This window comes from Neopsephotus bourkii, unplaced genomic scaffold (assembly GCF_033783945.1).
Source record: "Neopsephotus bourkii isolate Nb327-2 ecotype Australia unplaced genomic scaffold, CSIRO-AGI_Nbou_v1 NB_42, whole genome shotgun sequence".
Lineage (NCBI taxonomy): Eukaryota > Metazoa > Chordata > Aves > Psittaciformes > Psittacidae > Neopsephotus > Neopsephotus bourkii.
This window is the reverse complement of record NW_026900559.1, coordinates 1,403,875-1,416,512: the sequence shown is the minus strand read 5'-3', so window position 1 is coordinate 1,416,512 and position 12,638 is coordinate 1,403,875.

Below are 12,638 nucleotides of genomic sequence, written 5' to 3'. Positions count from 1 at the left end.
TGGGATGTCTTAGAGGTAAAGACATTAAATACATGAGATAATTGGTACGCTCTACTTAGATTTAAGTTCTGCACTAACATTTTGAACTGTGCATTAGTAAGCTTACTAGAAAAGCAATATTTACTGTTCTGAAGAAGTGACACACAATTACTCTTTCTGTACTCAGACTATGAAGTTATCATAGCAGATTTTCTGACACTACTGTTCTTTCACCTCTTTTATGTTTAGAAAAGAATGCCTGAAGATTAGTTTTTTTGTTGGAAACTAAGAAACAAAGAGCCCAGATCTTTTGCCTGAATATTAACTTCTTTAGGAAAGAGCCTTGCCTCAGGAGACTGCTTGTAAGTGGTGCATGTCTACCAATTTAGCATTTTAAAAAGTACTGAGTAAACAATCCATACAGTCAATACTTTTCGATTTAAATTTAACACAGTGCAGACAATACCTGCTATATTGTGCTACTTAGCCAGGCTATTTCAATTGTAATAGAATTAAACATTTTTAGTGCCATTGAATAGAATATCAAAAATACTAGCCCCAATTAAGTATTTCCAAATAAAAATGCTCTTAATAATCCTCTCTAAATTACCTAATTTGATTTTTTTTGTATAAGCTCTACAAGCATATGTGTGTATATACACATGTGTATACAAACTGTGGATGGCTTTTCATGCCAATCTCTAGCTAAAGCTTAAATGCTTGCAGTGCAAGGTATGAGGATTTTTATCACTTTATAGAACTAAAAGGCCTGTCATCTCCATTTCATCACTGCAATATGCGGTATTGGTGAATGCTTTAAATGCAGTATGCAGTTTGCAGCCTTAGAGTTCTGTTTCTATGAAGTGATTAGTTAATGCATATAGATAAGCTAGTGCATCTATATTGTCAAGAAATTGTGCTGCTCCAGAAGAATTGAAAAAGGGTTAATAGAGACTGAAAAGTTACAAACAGTGTCATAAGAACTGTTTTTGAGTCCATTAAGATGCATAGACTCTAGCTTGTTTACTGTTGGGTTTGAAAGCTTGACTTGTAAATGAACTTGCAGAGAGATGGTATCAGTCTTAAAAATACTCTGCACATGCTTGAGCAGGTAGCAATAAATGGAAAGGTGAAAAAAGGAGCAAGTTCAGTTGCATTCCAGGAAAGGCACTTTCTTCCTTCTAGTTAATGAAAACAACCTGGGAGCTTGTAACTGCACACATTTGGGGTGGGGTAATAATTTTACTTCTGCAGCTCTGTAGAAGCTGTGTTTTAGAATTAACTTTTAGAGCAAACTTGAATGCACAGCTAAGCAGCGGTTGAGTGAAAGAGCTGATACACCATTAGTAATGATATTGTAGATTCTGTTGCTCCAGTGAGTTTATGGACTGGCAGTTCATTTGAATAGAGAGCAAGCCAAGAGAGGAGGCTTTAAAACAGGGGTCATACAATGGACTGTTGTTGCATGCAGACAGTTAGGTAAGCAGAGATAAATAGAGTGGGTGTTGATGGCAATTACTGTGTGCTCTGTTTCTGAAAACTTAATTGTCTTCTGACAAATAGTGTTACTACTGCAGAGGCTGTTGGCCTGTTGTCTAACTTGTGTAACATAATTGTGGTTAGATGCCTTGAAACAGATACCTAATCTTTTGTTTCACAGGCCTGTTTATCTCTCTTGTTACATGGTAATACTGCATGCTGTCGGCATTGCTCTGAGTGCTCTTTGTGCAGAGATAGGAAGTATATGAAATGCTGATGGCTAGCTCTAAGCTGCTTACATTCCTGCAACATAACTTACAGCCCCTGTTCTTAGGAAGCTGTCGGTGCTTTCATAGTAAGCTCTTGGTTTGCAGCCTGAAGCCCTTCAGGGTGGAACTTGGCAAACAAGCCAGGCTGGATTTTACTGCCCTTGGTCTTGACTGCAGGAATACAAACTGAAAGAGTGAAGTGAGCCTTCTAGGGGTTTGAAATAGATACCTCATTGGGGATTCTTTGCATGGTAAAACTAATTCTTCCTGAGGGTTCCTGTGCACTGTCCTGGGTTTAGCAGTAGCAGTCAGTTTTTCTCCTTGGTAGCTGGTGCAGCATTGTGTTTTGACTTTCAGCCTGGGAACAGTGCTGATAACACCCATGGTTTTAGTTGTTGCTAAGTAATGTTTACCGTGACCAAGGACTTTGTGAGTCTCATGCTCTCCCAGGGAGGAGGGAAAGCTGGGAGGAAGTAGAGACAGGATAGCTGACCCAAGCTAGCCAAAGAGGTATTCCATACCACAGCACGTCATGCCTGGAGGGGTAGCTGTGAGTTACCCGGAAGGACACAGGATCTTCTGGGTCGGACTCGTTTTCAGCAGGTGGTATTGTATTCTCTTCCCTTGTTATTTTCTCTTATTGTTGTCATTGGTGGTAGCGGTGGTGATTTGTGTTGTACATTGGTTGCTGGACTGTTCTTGTCTCAACCTGTGGGAGTTGCATTCTTTTGATTCTCCTCCCCATCTCTCTGGGAGCAGGGAAAGGGAGGGTGGGGGAAGGAAAGAAAGAGGGGGGAGTGAAAAGGGGGGGAGTGAGTGCATGAGCTTTCTGGCTGGGTTTAAACCACAACAGCAAACAAGTCTCAACAGTATTAAAAGGCCATTCAAAACCTTCAAAACTCTCAAATTATGCTGTAAACGGTATGGGGGGGGGAGGGGACGGGGATGGGGACTGGGAGGGTAAAAGAATGTCTCCACAGGTTGACCACCCGAGAAGGAGAGAAAAGATGTGTAATTGCTAAGCACTTTCATTATATACCTCCCAAAGTATAAAGGTGGTGACTACACTGGGAACATAAGCCACATCAGTTTCATGATCAATGATTCTATTGTATTACAAGTCATTACCATAAAGTACAATGAGACAAGAACCTTAGCCCAAGCCCCACACTTGAAAAACACTAATACAGCAAATACTGGCTCAAAGTAAGGTACAATACACTGAAACTGTGAGATCAAGAGGAACAACTTTGAGAGCCAATAAATCAGCATTGTGACGAGTGACTATTAATCCAGACAGATCTGTCATTATCTCAGCCCCACGTTGGGCTCCAGAAAGAACTCGTGGTTTCAACCCAGCCAGACAGCTCATGCACTCACTCCCCCCCTTTTCCTCCCTCTTTCTTTCCTTCCCCCCCCCTTCCCCGCTCCCAGAGAGACGGGGAGGAGAATCAAAAGAATGCAACTCCCACAGGTTGAGACAAGAACAGTCCAGCAACCAATGTACAACACAAATCACCACCGCTACCACCAATGACAACAATGATAAGAGAAAATAACAAGGGAAGAGAATACGATACCAGCCACCAAAAAAGAGTCTGACCCAGAAGACCCTGTGTCCTTCCGGTAACTCACAGCTACCCCTCTGGGCATGACATGCTGTGGTACGGAATACCTCCTTGGCTAGCTTGGGTCAGGTGTCCTGTCTTTGATTCCTGTCAGCTTCCCCTCCTCCCTGGCAGAGCATGAGATTCACAAAGTCCTTTGTCAGGGTAAACATTACTTAGCAACAACTAAAAACATGGGTGTTATCAGCACTGTTCCCAGGTTGAAAGTCAAAACACAACACTGCACCAACTACCAAGAAGGAGAAAAACTGACTGCCACTGCTGAACCCAGGACATGCGAGCGCACACACACACACACACACACAAACACAATGTTTTGTTGGAGAAGATAATAGTTCTAATTAAAGAGAATTTTGCTGAAAGGGAAGAATGTTTGAACAGGCAAACTTCCCAGCTGTGCTGCAGCAGGTGATTTGATATGCAACAAACCTAATTCTAAAAGCAGCATTTCTTACTTAGAGCATTGTGAACTTTCTGTAGTGCTTTACACTGATGAAGCCTGCAGTGCTTGGTGGCAAGTTTGAGTGCCAGCAGCATTCTAGCTCTGGCCAAATGGAGCTTCCTCTAGTCTCAATTGCTCTGCCAAACAAAATCAAGATTATTGGCCTCTGCAAACCAAGTATTTCAGAGTGTGGAATGAATCATTGTAACTTAAAAGAATAAAAAGAAATAAAAATCTAAATCTTAAGTTTAAGCTGAAGCGCACCAAAATTTTGTTATCAAGGTTTTTCCACATTTATGAACTTTAGACAGTTACTTTGTGTGTAACAACTTTTAATGTGGGAAGTGGGAGAACCTTGGCTGAATGCAGATCACAAGTGATAAAGGTTGTGAAAGCACAGAAAATGGGACTGTAACCAAAAGCTTCTTGTGCTCAGTGAGTCCTGGCCCATAGGACAGGCTCTGAGGCACTGCAGTGTTAAACACTGGTTTATCTGGTATTTTAAAAATGACTTGCATTGAACACACCTATCAAGTAACCACTAGTTTCTTTCATTATTCTTTCCTGCCTGTAACAATGACAATATTGGAGACTTCTTGAATTATTAACTCCATATAGTCCTCAATCTGGCATCCTTCCTGTAAGTTGAGAGGGTCTGAAGCTGCAGAAACCTTTTGGTTTTTCTTGCCACATGGGAGCAGTTCAGGATTCTGAAGACTATGTGAGGCCCATGCAAGACCTTTAACATTGCACATAGAAAAAAGTGCAGAAAGAAAGTGGCTCTGTCTTGAAGAAAAGTATGCAAAAGATGCAGAAGCTGCTGAACTGAAGGAGTTGCCCTTTGAGTTCTTACTGAATGTCAGTGGCAGTGCTTCCATTGACTGGCTTGTGAAGTTAGTCCGCAGCCCTGTAGTATCTCTTTTTCTCAACACCATGCAGGGTTTCAGCTTCCAGAAGCTTCTTTTTTGTTTAGGTGGGTTACTCTAGAGGTTAAGATGTGTGTCACACTGAAGTTTGCTGTACTTGAGTTGTACATTTTTCTACCCTACCCCATTTCCTTTTACCCATCTGTCCATACACACATGTACCACTCAAGCTTTGTATGTTGGGTCTACTTTGAATGAAAAGGTAGCAAAACCTACAGTTTACCCCTGACCTTTGCCCCTAGAGAAGGTAGAGAGTTCTTAGATCATGAATTACTGATGCGACCCCATACGTACATTAGGACAAGAAACAGTGCAGCAAGCAATGTGTAGTAAGTCAATATAAACAAGCATTGAGTGGCACAAAACTACAACATTCTGCAGTATTTGTGAACTGCGGTGTTCTGAGGGCTTGACATGGCACTTTCCTACATAAAAAGGGTTGCATTGTGCACAAAGTTGTGAAAGAATCACTGCTATTCAATGGTTTTCAGCTGTTTTTTTTTTTTTTGTAGGGAGTTAGTATTTGCTGTCTAGTTTGTTGGGTTTTTTGCTTTTTGGTTTTGGGCTTTTTTTGGGGGGTGGGGGGAGGGTTTGTTTTGGTTTGGTTTTGTTTTTTTCAGAGCTGGCTAAAAATGTTGCATGATCAGCACAGTGCTGCTCATAACTACGTGGCCAGCCCCCATGGCAATGAGATCTTAAGCATGTATAGTATTTGTAGGTGGTTTAGTTCTATCTCCTGTTTACATCAATAAAGCTTACTCATTTTAATATAGCACTGTGACCATATTGGTTGAAATCACATGTCTTTTTGAGACACAAATAAATGTCAATCTCCTAGTGCCACATACAGTTATTTTTATGTTAATTTTGTGTTTAATGGTATTTTGATGAAAGACGTCCAACTTTAAAACTTGCTTGCTTGGCTTAAGTGGACTGTATTGTACTTGTTCTGGTTGAAACGAATTCAGTAGCTTAAGCTAATGCTCATTTGTGTGGAATATTATGCATTTGCTGATGAATGGCAAAAGCCACTTCCTGTCTTTGAGCATAATACTGTTTTTGCAGTGTTTTGTGATGTTCATTAAAGGCCTCTAATTTTTGACTGAATTGCTGCAAGAGTTCACCAGTGGCATGTTTTTCTACCTACTAGTTTTACATCAGCCCTGAAACTCCTTTAAATTCATTTTCTAAAGCTATCAAGACTCTTCCGTGATCATTTTGTTGTGATGCGCTGCTGCGAGCTTGCTCTGGCCTGTGTAGTAGATATGATAGCAGTAACCTCAACCCTCAGGCTCTGTCAGCTTTGCCGAATCTTGCTGAGCCAGTTGAAGTTAATTTCTTCCAAAGCTTTATGTCCAAGTCTCTTCTTCACAGTATGCATGATCACATTACTTAGGTACAAAAATGGGGTTGGTTGGGTTGGGTTGGGTTTGGTGGGGGTTTTTTGGGAGGTTGGTGGTTGTTTTTTTCTTAGTAGCTCCATTATTTAGCTTTTTTTGCTTTGGCTCTTTTTGCCTGTTCTCCTTGCCACAATTATTTTTAGAAAGACTTCAGTTGTGGTGGCACATTCAAAGTATTGAATATTTTGTAAGGTAAACTTCTCATGTCTTGCTCACTATTATTGCTACATCTGCCATTGCAGAAATGGGGAATCCCCTCAGCTTCAATAGAGACGTTTTCTACTTAACCTCTTTTGTCTCGCTGTAGCACAATGTATGGTAGGAAATAGCTAGTAATTTCACTGCTGGCTGATAATACCTAAGCAGTGGGTCCCCTGTGGCAGAAGATATTGCAGGTAGTTGCATTGATACAAGCTTCTTGCAAAGTCTTTGCTGCTTGGAGGCAAGAGGCTAGTAATGAAAGTGGGGAAAATAGGCATACTAATTCAACTTCAGAATTCTAAGCTAGCTAAAGCGTAAACCCAGATGATTTTGTATCAGTGCGTATACCTGTACTAGGATGAATCCTACTTAAGTCTGCTGTGGGGCAGAAAGGGTTTAAAATTACTGTCCCTTGTGCACTCAGCATTGATACAAACATGAGAAGCAAAACTGGAAAAGCCGTACAGAAATCACGCGGCAAGATCTGTGCTGTGTGCCACAGTTACTCATAATGTGGTTGCTTATTAAGAGTAGATAATGTAGCAGATTTCTTGGTTTTCTTTAAGCCTTCTCTGCAATTGTGAAAACAGTTTAAAATGTATTTCTGCAGTCTGTTAAGAGGATTATGAAGTAAACTTTCTGATGTGACTTTAGATATCTCACTGGATTTGGATGAGGTTTATTTTGTGGTACAGAGAGGAAAGAATTGTTTTTTATTTCTACAGCTATTTTTTTGCATGGCTGCATGTTTACTATACCTCGTATTAGCAGACTTTCAGATGTGGATCCGTTTACCTGCGTGACAGAAATGGTGTTGCTCTGCCATCTTATGGCAGAGCTGAAAATGAAACACACTTCCTCAGTTTCAATGGACATTACTGTATGCATATTAATGTGGGGCAGCTGTAAGAATAAAAATAAAGTTGTTTCTGCTATTGGCTGCAGTTTAATTATAAAGAAACAAAATATTCCATCATTCTTTAGTAATCCAGTTTGCATTAGCTTTCTCCATCTCTGAAATTGTGTTCTCCTTGGGCTTGGGCTGACTTTGCTATGCTTTGCTTTTGCTTTCATAGCAGTGTAAATTAGCAGACAGAATACTAGGTTCCGTTTTGAACTTGGTTGCAGTATTTCTTTCTGGCTCGCTTTCTTCTGTGTCTCCATATTGCAATCTTTCCTTCACAAATTCAAAACCCACTATCCAGATTTCAGCCTTGAAAGTACCCCAAAAGATTTTAGTTTCATCTTTCTACAGTTCTGGCGCAATATCTTTGTGGGCATGCTGCATTGTCACTGTTCTCTCCTGTTTTCTGGCTTGACCTCTCAGTCTCAACCAGTAGCTGAGGGCTGTAAACCTGCTCTTCAATTTTCCCTGTGCTGATTGTGTTTTCCCCTGAGTCCTTAATACAAGTTATTGAGCCCATGGAGACCAAGCCTGGCCAAGAGCAAACAGACTATAGTTATATGCCAGTTTTCTGTTAACAGTGGAAGCTGGTCTCTGTTGACTGATCAAAAGCAAATACATTAATTACTTTTGGACTTCCTTCTCCTGGACTTCTAAGCTAGTTTGACAAATCGTTCCTCTCTGATCACCTACCATTTGGACTCTGGTCTGTCTCTTCAGGGTACCCTCTGTGAAATAGGCTGTGCAATGATACCAGAAGTTTTGGACTTAACATGCTGACCTTAGCAGGCACCTGCAATGCTGTTCTTTCAGTTCTGTTCTTGATGTGATGTGACATACAGATGCTCTGTTGGCAGCATAGCCGTGCTAATAGAATACATTTTTATCCTACATATGCTCCTGAAAAAGCACACAAGAATTCATATCAGTACTGTTTGCCTGCCATATTTATGTATTTTAAGCATATTCTCTAAGCTTTGGCATAGTGTAAGTGGTTTTCCCCATGTTAAAATTGGACATTAAAATGTATTCACTTTGGTCTCCAAAAATCATGTAATTGATTGAATTTAGTTTTGTCCATGTGTCTTATTCATCTGTTTATTTAGAGTTGTGCAGTTGATTCAATGCAATTATTATGAATGTCTATGTGGCAGACAAATTCTTCTTTTATACCTTGCTCTGTTACTCTGTTTTGAGCCTTCTTGGAAGATGACAGTATGTGATGGGTTGACCCTGGGTGGACACCAAGGTGCCACCAAAGCTGCTCTGTCACTCCAATCCTCAGCTGGACGGGAGGAGAAAATACAACAAAAGGCTAGTGATTTGTGGTAAGGACAGGGATAGATCACTCGCCCACTGTCATCATGGGCAGATATTGTGGTTTAAACCCAGCCAGCAACCAAGTACCACGCAGCTACTTGCTTGCCTCTTCCTCCTCTAAACCCTGGGCGGGCTGGGGAGGAAAAGCGAAAGAATGTAAAACTGACAGGTTAGCTGTAAGACAGTTTAATAACTACAATATAATACCAACAATAATGATAACAAAGGGAAACAAGAGAAGAAATGAAAGCTCAGAAAACGCAAGAGATGCACAAGACAATTGCATACCACCTGCTGACAGATACCCGTGTGACCAATACAGTGATCATTTGCCCTTCAGAGTGACTCCTCTCAGTTTCTATGTTGAGCATGATGTGCTGTGGTATGGAATACCCCTTTGGCTAGTTTGGGTCAGGTGTTCTGTCTCTGCTCCCTCCTGGCCTCTTAGGCCCCTCCTCCCTGGCAGAGCATGAGAAACTGGAAGATCCTTGATCAGGGTAAGTGCTCCTGAGCAACAACTAAAACATCGGTGTGTTATCAGCATTGTTCTAAAGCCAAAACACAGCACTGCAGCAGCTACTAGGAAGATAATTAACTCCATCCCAGCTACAACCGGGACAGTAAAACTGACTTCACTTGAGGAAATTATTACTAATCAAATCAGAGTAGGGTAATGCGAAATAAAACCGAATCTTAAAATGCCTTCTCCCCACCCTTCCCTTCTTCCCAGACTTAACTTTACTGTTTCTCTTCCTCCTTCCTATCAGCAGCACAGGGGGGATGGGGAATGGGGGTTGTGGTCAATTCATCACATATTGCTTCTGCCACTCCCAAACTGCTCCAGTGTGGATCTGCCATGGGGTCACAAGTCCTGCCAGCAAACCTGCTCCAGTGTGGGGTTTTTTCCCTGCAGGGCCGCAGGTCCTGCCAGGAGCCTGCTCCAGTGTGGGCTTCCCACAGGGTCATAGCCTCCTTTTGGGCATTCCACTGCTCTGGTGTGGGGTCCTCCCTGGGCTGCGGGTGGAGATCTGCTCCAGTGTGACCCTCTATGGGCTGCAGGGGCACAGCCGGCCTCACCATGGGCTGCAGGAGAATCTCTGCTCCAGAGCCTAGAGCACCTCCTACCCATCTCCTTCACTGACCTTGGTGGCTGCAAGGCTGCTGCCTTCACATATTCTTACTTCTTTTGCCGGGTGCAATTGCTTCTGCACAGTATCTTTTTCCTCTTCTTAAATGTGTTATGTCAGAGGCACTGGTACTGCCTTGTCCGGCAGTGGGTCCATCTTGGAGTTTGCCAGTATTTGCCGTGTTGAGCGTAGGGGAAGTTTCTAGCAGGTTCTCAGAAGCAACTCCTTTATCTCTCCCTGCTTCCCAAACCTTGCCACTGAAACCTAATATAAGTTTATAGTAACAGCTTGCTGGTAAATGTATATCTGGGACAAGATTACCTGAAGTCATAAGGGAGACAGGACTGTAACCTTGCTTGTGTTTCTTACCACTGACAGGGAAGAGTTTGTATGGCCCCTTCTCCTACTTGATGTTCCTGTTGCATCTGTCACCAGTATATACCTCATTTATAGTGCCACATAAAAAAAACAATGCAATTATCAAAACGGCTATGGCAGAAGTGGTTCCTTATGTTCAGGAGTTGTGTTTCATGATGAAATGCTAAAGCCATATAAGAAATGCTTAACCAGAATGGATTTTAGTCTTTGAAAATGTGGCATGTCCAGTTACAATTTTATAGTAACAGGCCAGAAGATGAGAGAAATGGTAAGTAATGCACTTAAATGAGCTGGAGATTTATTCCTATGAGACGGTCAATACGGACATATCAGAATGATTCCTACCAGGAGGATGCTGAGGTGACAAATGATCAGTCTTAATAGGTGTGTGTATATATGTATTTTAAGTGGCTTAACTAGTTACTGGAAAGCAGTCTGTTCTTTATTGTTCGTTATGCTTGGAGAAGAAATTACATTCTTGGAAAAAAGGCTTCTGTCTCCGAATCTAGAAAGCCTACTTGATGAACATTTGTTCAGCCAGATCATGCTGGATTGCACTGGTATCATTTCAACTGTCTGTGTTGAAATGTGGTATGATATAAAAATGTGCTGGTTAACTCAAGTACTTGTCTTGCAGCAGTTAGCTATATAAGGCATTCTTAGGGCTTTTCTCTGTGCACACTATACTGGCAGTGGGAGGAATATTGAGGAAGAATGGATGGAATCTGTTTTCTGTGCACAAAGCAGTGCTGCATTTGACAGCCTGTTTCTCCAGTGCCTTACATATTGTGTGATCAAGGTGCCTGCTGAGTGAGAAGAGCCAGGACCTCACACCTTTCTGCTTATAATAATATCTCTGTGGTACAATGCCTCATAAGCTCAGGTTCATTGCATTTCTGGATTTATTATTCTGGATGTGAGAGAGTGCTAAATGTAGGATCTAGATATCTGCGGAACAAACCCAGTAATTGCTACAGTATTAGCATAAAATAGTGCAGTCACCAAAATGGATGCTTTAGTGTTCCTCTACTTTTAATGTATGCTTACATTGAGGAGCTGCCCCTGTGATAAAAACCATGATTTCATTAGCAACAAAGCATTCCTGAGGGAATGCTGTATGTTCATGAGCTAGGCAAGCAGCATGCTTCTGATTGTTGCTGATTTTCTTAAAGCATATGTCAGAATTCTCCTAGTATTGATCTTTCCTTACAAAGCAGTTTGAGATATTCAGGCCAGAAACCTGAGCTAAGCACTAAATATTCCCTTTCTCTTTTCTCATTTGCCTTTTCCCAGTTAATCGGTTATGCTGTAGATACAAAGCTAGACTCTATCCGGGGAAACTTTGGCCTGTATATTATTAACGCACTTTCACAGCCTGCAGTATTTTTGGTGTTCATCATCTTGTTTACTTTGAAAGGTAGAATTTGGGTACATGAGAAGACTTTGCTACAAAAGGAAAATGTATGCCATAACATAAATCATTCCAGATGTAAGTAATTGAGCCTGTGTCTACAACTCTCATATTGGGGAGCTCTGAAAGCAGGAAAAATGGAGGAGTTGCGAAGAGTGGGGGAAACGCCAGCAGGTGTTGTTTCTTCTAGGTCTTGGTTACTGGTTACTTTTGGCTTATATAGCAGCTATTGTGCTTTGCTTTACGTAATGAAAAAGAGCTTAGGCCTTTTCCCCTAAAGTTGTGCTTTTCTGTGCAGGAGACTCAGATCTTGATGCATATCCAAAAGCTTGAATTAAAGACCAACTGTCCTGGGAAACAGTGTTGTGGGGGGTTCTGAGAGTTCTTATTCCACCAAGTACTCTTCTAAACATTCTTGCTATTGTTTGCTTTGTTCTGTGCCCTGACCGGTCAACTGAAGAATTTAGGACGATGTGACAAGTAAAAACATTCCCAAAAGCCAACTGTTTTACTGTTCTCTCTGAGTTCCTGCTTTAGTTAATTAGAAGCAATAAAATGTAACTAAATACCTCTGTGAGGCCAGAACACTGTCCTTCTCAGTTATGTGCAGGGCTGTAACGGGAACACAGTGGTAGCGGGGGAAGAAATGCTAAAAGCACGAGGTCCCATAAAGTAAACTGCATCCAAGGGAAACGATGCGTTAGGCTGACTCAGGAGGATGTGGAGTGGATGTAAGTTGTGTTGCAGTAGTGGCAACTGTTTTAACTATGGAGTTACTAGGAGACTGTATCTTTTAACTTCTTCAATGCTGCTAAAAGTCTGTAAAGATACTTTGCCCTTTCAGGGATCTTCACACCCTAAGAAAAGGGGCTTCATAATCCCCAGAATGTGATAGTTGGTGCTTAAATACTGCAAGACATTTGGCTGAGACAAGTTTACTAACCAGAACCAAACTGGAGGTTGGAGCAAAGATTGGAAAAGAACTGAAAACTCTGGGCCTGTTGTTAGGATAATACAGTGTCTAAATCCCTGTCTGGATGAGGTTTCATGATTGCTTTAGATACTTTAAATAGGAAGTGGAGGCTGCAAGCAAAAGGAATGGACTGATCTGTCTAGTGCATGCATGCATTGATTCTTCCTCCATTGCATTTGAGCTAGCATTCAATTTTTTTAT